Consider the following 7,575-nt stretch of genomic DNA (forward strand, 5'->3'; position numbering starts at 1 on the left):
AGCACCCCCTCCACATCTCTCCACCCTCATCCCCCCATTTCCCATCACCCCCACCCACCCACACCCCCAGCTGCAGCACCCCGGGGTGGGGCAGAGGGGGCTGCATCTGTTTGGGAGACTAAAAATGTTGGGGTCCTCCAGCCAGAGGCTGCCTGGGACCCCCCACCCCGCAGGCAGGGGTCGGTGCTGTTGGGGGGGCAGGGACCTCAGAGGGGCTCAGCACGAGCACATTTGGCCCCTGGTTCGCTCTCAGAAGTTCACCCAACCCACCACTCACTCAGTGTCACCTGCGTGTCCCACCCAGTATTTCCTTGGGGTGCACCAGGTCTTTCTGGAAAAGAGGAGGGAGAAAGACGGGGTGAAGGGCCCTCACTTTGGCCTATGGGGTATTTCAGGGTGCAGCAGTGACAGAAGTCACTGAGACAGTGGCAAACCCCTGAGTGAGGGCAACTATGAGACTTACTGGGACCAGTAAAAGGCCACTGAGACACCCCACAGTTTAATCCTGCTGAGGTCACTGAGCCACAGCAGTTGGTTCCTCTCCATCCTCTGGTTCCTCTCCACCACCTGGTTCCTCTCCATCACCTCTTTCCATCACCTGGTTGCCTCCATTCATTCCTCTCCCTCATTCTCCTCTCCAGCATGAGCCAATCCCATGTCCAGGTCTGGGATGGGGATGACCACGTGCAGAGATGGACTTTCTTGCCAAGAAGCCTCCTGGAAGACAAACAGACGGACACATACTCCGTGCACGGCCTCTGCTGGGGATGAGGACGGACACCAGACCTCCAGACTCCACCTCAGCTGGAAGGGACACCCAAAAACGTGCCAGGAACATCCAATCCGGGACAGGCATTTGCAGGGGCTTTGAGGCACAACAAAAGGCCTGGCAGCAGTGATGCCACCTCGGCTGGGCACCGTGTCCCTCTGCCAGGAGCACGACTGAGCTTGGCAGCTCAACCCACCCAGACCTTCATTTTCCCCCCTGCAGGAAGGAGGCAACTGCCATCTCCATCTCAGTGCACAAAGACAAGGCCATGCCCAGCAGGGGGGATAAATCCATGGGTTTGGCTGCCTTGGGCTGGCTCCAGTGGGTGACCCTTGGAACAGGGACACTGGGGTACAGGGAGGGCCTGGGTTCAGGGGGCTCAGGCTGGCAGGTTGTGCCCCCACCTCCTCCAAAAGCAGAGGTGGTGTTCCCTCACACATCATCAGTGTGGCCTCTCTGGGGTAAGGGCTGTCCCAGAGGGTAGGATGGCCCTCACCCCCTCAACTGTGCTGAGGGAGGAGGAGCCACAAGCATCCTTCCCTCACAGTACCTAATAAACCTCCTCTGGGCCTTCCAGCCATGGCTTTCCACCACCAAAGTCCTCTCCCAAGCCAGAAGCCACAGACTTGTATCTCCCTGTGACACCAGGGCGTCCAGAAGGGTGACAGCCACCAGCTTCCACCCCCCAACCCAGAGGGGTTTGGGTTGGAAGGGACCCTAGACAGCATTCCATTCCATGATGTTCCAGAAGTCCGGGGTGACCCTGAGGATGGCCTGAAGCATCCTGACCAGCCCCTTGACCAGCTCCTCACCTGGGGCAAGGTGAGAGATCCATCATTGCACTGGCCATGGCAGGGGAAGGAGCCAGGAGATCTGTGTTGCCTCCCCTGAGGGTCCGGGGAGGGTCTGCACTGCACCCCCAAACCAAGGTGAAGAGGTGATGGTGAAGAGCCTTTCCCAGTGCAGATGCAGCACGTGGGAATGGGGGCACCACATCTGGGCCACTGAATCTCTGCCCAGACCAAGACGGGGTCACCAGAGGCTTTGGGGTGCCACCTCCCCACTCTTGCTCCCCTCAGGATCTGGAAAATCTTCTGGATATTCAGCTTAGGGATCAGGGACCCTAAGCAGAGGAGATCCCAGTTCTTCCCGAAGGGAACACCAGAGGAGGTGCCGGTCCTTCCCGGCGAGCCGGGCTCTTCCCCCTCTGCCCTGGAGACGGCAGCAGCGAGCCGCGGCTGCGGGGCCCGCATCGCCCCGGTACCGGCATCCCGGGGCCCGTGAGGAGATGCAGGGATGGATGGACACGGGATGGAGGGACACTGGAGCACAAGGAGAGAGGAGTGGAGCCTCGTCCTTGGTGGATTTTAGGGCGTGTGTGAAGCCCCCGGTCCCCCCGTGACGGAGCCCCGATGTCACCCCGTGGGAAAGGGAGGGCGAGGGCTGGCAGGAACACGCAGCGTGGCTGCCAGGACAGCGGATGGTCTCCAGAGGGCGTGGGGAGAGAGCAGAAATAACCCCCCCCCGGAATCCCATGGCACTCTCGGGAGGTCCTGCCAAAGGGGTGCTGAGCCCCCCCCTCAGCTTGGTTTGCAGGATGAGCCCTCCTGGCCTGGCAGTTTGGAGCCACCGGGGTGGAGAATGCCAGAGGAAATTTAGGGATCCGGAAGGGTGGTGGGGGAGGTGGGAACACCTTTCCCACACTGGAAACCCCGCGCCTCAGTTTCCCCACTCAGCCCTGGCGTGGGAACTGGAGCAGGGTGGGGTGTGGGCAGTGTCGAGGGTGTTGGGAACACCCTGTGCCAGGCAGGATGGGGTCACCCACTCACCCCCACCCACGGGGACAGCCCGGGATCCAGCCCCTGACACTGTCACTGAGGCCAGAGGAGCTGGAGGGGCTGTGGGATTCCCCCAAAAAAGGACGAGCTAGGAGCAGCCCCTGGGGCCCGGCGTGGGGGCTGAGGCACTGGGGGGGTTCATGGTTGGATTTGGGATACTGTGGGTGTGGATGTGTGTCCGTGTTGGCTGGATTAGGGTGTGCCTGTGTGCACACGTGTGTGCACGTGTGTGCCCTTGCTGAGGGGGTGCACGTGTGTGTCACAGCCCATGAGAGACAGATATAGACACATAGACATATAAATATATAGATATATAGGCATATATATACATAGATATATAGATATATAGATATATAGATATTAGATATATAGATATATAGACATATAGATATGTGTGTGTGTGTGCACAGTGTGTGTGCAAATGTGCATCCATGTATAATTGTCTGTAGGCACGTGTGTAGGTGTGTGTAAATACGGTCATGTGTGCATACATGCAGATGTGTGTGCGCACAGACACGTGTGTCAGTGTGTGTAGGCATGTGTGGAAACGCACACGGGTGTGTATAAGTACACGTGTGTGCACAGACGTGTCAGTGTACACACGTGTGTAAATGCACACAGGCACGTGTGTAAATGTGCATGCATGTGGGAGTGTGCACGTGTGTCAGTGTCAGGAGGCACATAAGAGCACTCAGGGGTGTGTGTATTCATGCACACACGTGTGTGCACAGACGTGTGTGTCCCTGTCTGTAGACGTGGGTGTAAGTGCACAGAAGTGTCAGTGCACACATACACACGTGTAAGTGTGCACAGACGTGTGTCAGTGTCTGTAGGCATGTGTGTAAATGCACATACGTGTGCACATGCACATACACGTGTGTAAACGTGCATGCACGAGTGTGCACGGTGTGTCAGCAGGCTCATGTGTAAGTGTGCACTCAGGTGTGTGTGCACATGCACACACGTGTGAGTGTGCCCAGACACGCGTGTCAGTGTCTGCATCCACGTGTGTCAGCGCACATATGTGTGCGTAAACACACACAGGCACCAGTGCAGACCCGCACACGCGTGTGAGCGTGCCCAGACACGCGTGTCAGCGCCTGTGCAAGCGCACACACGTGTGAGCACATGTGCACACCCATGCTCAGCCCCCCGCCCGGCCAAGGTCACGCGTGTGCCGCATCCGTGTGAGCGCGGCTGGCGGGGAGCCGGCCGGGGGGGCCGGGGGGGGCCAGGCCTTGGCCGGGGCAGCCGCGGGAGGAGGAGGAGGAGGAGGAGGAGGAGGAGGAGGAGGGAAGTGCGGCTCAGACAGCGCGGCGCCAGCAAACACCTGCAAACAGCTCCGGGCACACAATGGCAAATACAGGTGGGAACCGCCGCCTCCGTCAGCGCGGCGATTGCATCAGACTGCGGCGCTTGCCAAGAGGCGAGCGAGCCGGCCCAGGGGCCACCGGCACCGCTCGACCTTCACCCCCCACCCCCGGGGTTAGCTTTTTTGCCCTCCTCATCCTCTTTTCTGCACCCCAGCAGTGGAGGCGGGGGGGGAGGGGGGTTAAAAGCAAAGCCGGGTTTGCTCATCCAGGGGTGTTTTTCCCGTTCCAGCTGCCCCCCCCCGAGGTAAATCCCAGCCCCGGCGGTTATTTTTAGTTGTGGGGGTTTTTTCCCTTTTTCTTTTCTTTTTATTTATTTTATTTATTTTTTTTAAATCAGGGTTTTCCAGGAAAGCATCAGCATTCCACAACGGCCTAGGTAAATCTGCCCCGTGGAGTTAAATCCCATCTGCCCCACGGGGTAAAACCTGTCTGCCTCCGAGGCAAATCCCAGCCTTGGCAGTTATTTTTAGTTGTGGTTTTTTTCCCTTTTTCTTTACTTTTAATTTTTTTAAAATCAGGGGTTTCCAGGAAAGCATTGGCATCCCACCACAGTCTAGATAAATCTGCCCCATGGGGTAAATTCCATCTGCCCCAGGGGGTAGATTCCATCTTCCCCCCGAGGTGATTTTCCATCTGCTCCCCCCGAGGAAAAATCTCATCCGCCCCGCAGGGTAAATCCCATCTGCCCCCCGGGGTAAATCCCAGCCCTGGCAGCTATTTTTAGTTCTGTTTTTTCCCTTTTTCTTTATTTTTAATTTTATTTTTTTTTTAAATCAGGTTTTTCAAGGAAAGCGCTGGCATCGCGCCACAGCCCGGTCCAGGGAGCCAGTGAGGGTCCGGATAAGGCTTGTTCACACCCCCCCCCGGCCATCCCCAGGGCCTGGGAATGTCAGGGTGGCTGTTCCGGGCAAGGCGCCGGGATCCATCCACCATGGGGGAGGAGGTGACAGCCCTGGGAGGCTTCCCAGGAAGCAGCGCCAAACCCTCACCCTGCCAAACCCCACAGCCCCCGGCCCCGGCCGAGGGAATCCCCTGCCCTGACCCCCGGGAGGGGACAGAGACAGGGGCCACCTCCACTCCCCGGGGGCAGGAGTCCCCTCCACCTCCCCAGTGCCGTTTCCATCCAGAAAGTCCCAGCAGAACTTGTTTCTCCCACCCCGCCAGTGCCTGGCCCCACTTCTCCCAGTAACCCCAGCCCCAAACTGGGCTCATTAATGCTCCCACGGGTCCGGGATCTCCACTGGGGGACCCACTGGGACCTGGAAGTGCTCACACTGCAGGAAGCCCCACTTTGCAGCTACCGAGGCCCATCCCTGTCCCCTGGCTCATTCCCAGGGCGCTTTTCCCACCCTTCCCACTTGAATCCCTTTGGCACAGCAGCGCTGGCGCAGCTGGAGGACCACGACACCGGGGTGAGCATGGGGACACTCACCCCTAACCCACCCCTCGGCTTTTCCTCCGGAGCCAAGAGCCAGTGAAGATGGCAAAAGCCTATTTTTAGCCTCAGCACAGCAGCAGCTCCGTTCCCAGACACGGAGGTTTCCAGATGGACACCCTCACCTGCCTCCCACCGCACCCAGACACCCCCTTGCCACCCCATCCCATCCCACCCCACCCGTGGGTGCCTGAGGGTGCTGCCCTCAGGGAGCCTGGGGACATCAAGCTGGGAGGAGGGAGGAATGTTCCCAGGGGTTGGTGATCCCGTTGGACCAGCTGGTGCTTTTTGGAAGCTCCACGTGCTGCTTTTCCCTGTGGAAATGCCCATGGACGAGGGGGGGGCGGTTTGGGGGGTGCCAGCTGCACCCTGAGCTCATGTTGGCTGTTGTGGGGATGGAGGCTGAAGCTGGTGTCTGTGGGAGAAGCTTTGCATCACCCTGAATCCCAAGACCCTCGTGCCTTCCTCCTCCTCTTCCCGTCTTCCCAGCACCCCATGATGCTGCAGCACCCCAGGGACACCTCAAGGCCAAGGGGCAGCACCCACACCATGCAAAGCCAGAGCCCAGGACAGGGGATGGGTGAAGATGATGGTGCTACAGGTGGGGGGGAAGTTAATTTAACTCCATCCCAGGCAGGCCAGCACCTTCCCCAGGGAGCAGGATCCGGCTCCGCAGCTGAGCCGGCCGGGGGTCACATCTGCTCCCGGGCCAAAGGGAAACCGCAGCATTACCCAAGGGGAGGGAAAGGCATTTCTGCTCCCAACACCCCTTCCCTGGGGTGCTGACCCCAGAGGGGGGATCAGGCCAGGCAGAGGGTGTGCTCTGGATACCACCTGGGGAAGCACAGGCAGCCCAGAAACCCCCCTTCCCCTGGGGGTGTATCCTGGGGGAACAGGATCACATCACATCACCCCTTCCAGCCCCAGAGCAGCTCAAATCCAGCCCCGGGGTACCAAGCAGCCCTTTTTCACAAGGCAGAAAGTGAGGGGAAAAAAAAAAAAAAAAAGGCATCTTTTCCTCCCCTCCCAGGGCTCCAGCTACACCTCCAGATGGTCCCCGGGGCTCAGCAGCGTCTTCGCTCCTTCCATATCAGATAAGCAGCGCAGCACCCAAAATAGCTGGCAGCCACCTCGGCCCGGAGCCGGCAGCCCAGGGTTAATTCCTCCCATACCTGAGCTGACATTTCAAAGCTGTTACACAATTACGGAGATTCCTACCGTAACCCTAGAAGTTCCCATCAGAGTTCGGGGGGCTCCCACCCGCAGGGGGCTGTTTTCCCACCCAAGGGTGCCCCCCCGGCTCCCTCCAGCCCCAATGACAGGAAAAAAAAAAAAAAAAAAAAACAGTAAAAAACAGTCAAAACGATTTTTTTTTTATTATGTAAAAATGGTAACTTTTATAAAAAGTTTATAAAGCAAGTACAAGGCATGTTCGCAGAAATTCACCTTCCTGCACAAAAGGTACAAAAAGTTATACTCTAGTATAGAGCTCCACAATACACGAGGCCACGGCCCCAGAGAGTTTGGTTCATACTCGAGGATGTGTGTGTGTGTCCCCCTCCCCAAAACCCCCCTAAAAATCCCGCCCTCCCCATCCCGTTAAACACCTTTACAAAAAAAGGACTCGCTGCTATAATCCAAAAATATACAGACAACCTCCTCTCTTCATCACCAGTCTTACGATTAAAAAATATCTCGATTAAAAGTTCGGGTCCGAAGCCGGGATGGGACGCTGAGCTCCGGGGGGGTGGGATGCTGGCGGTGGAGGGCTGGGGGGGTCGGGACCAGCCGCTCCCCGCCCGCGGTGCCCGGGCCCGGGGGAGGCGATGCCGGGGCCGGTAGGTCGCAGACAGCCCGGCGCCACGGAGGAAGCTGCTATTTACCTCCGGCTGATAACGAACCAGGAACCGACACTCGCTGCCTGTTTGCTAATTGGCACCGGGAGGGGAGAGAGAAGAGGGGGAGGGAGGAGAAAAATAATAGAGATAATTAGTGTGGTGATAAGCGGGGTTGGGGATGGGATTTGGGAAGAGGGGGGGTGGGAGCGTTGCTCAGGTTGGATATGGGTCCCCTGGGGATGCCGGGGGTGGGTGGGTGATGGTGGGGGACGGGGGTGCAGGATTGTTGAGGTCGGTATCAGTCCCCCGGGGATGCTGGGGG

General features: G+C 58.4%; 1 protein-coding gene across 1 annotated transcript in view; it reads right to left on the reverse strand.

Annotated features, from left to right (window-relative positions):
* Window positions 1-6,766: 6,766 nt before the first annotated feature.
* ID3 (inhibitor of DNA binding 3, HLH protein) overlaps window positions 6,767-7,575 on the reverse strand; it is a 2,029-nt gene continuing 1,220 nt past the window's right edge. The window contains exon 3 of the mRNA XM_017831068.1: window positions 6,767-7,343. The gene's annotated coding sequence lies outside the window, so the exon portion shown is untranslated. The remainder of the gene's footprint in view (window positions 7,344-7,575) is intronic.

The sequence above is a fragment of the Lepidothrix coronata genome, unplaced genomic scaffold (genome assembly GCF_001604755.1).
Source record: "Lepidothrix coronata isolate B3197 unplaced genomic scaffold, Lepidothrix_coronata-1.0 Scaffold187, whole genome shotgun sequence".
NCBI classification, from domain to species: Eukaryota; Metazoa; Chordata; class Aves; order Passeriformes; family Pipridae; genus Lepidothrix; species Lepidothrix coronata.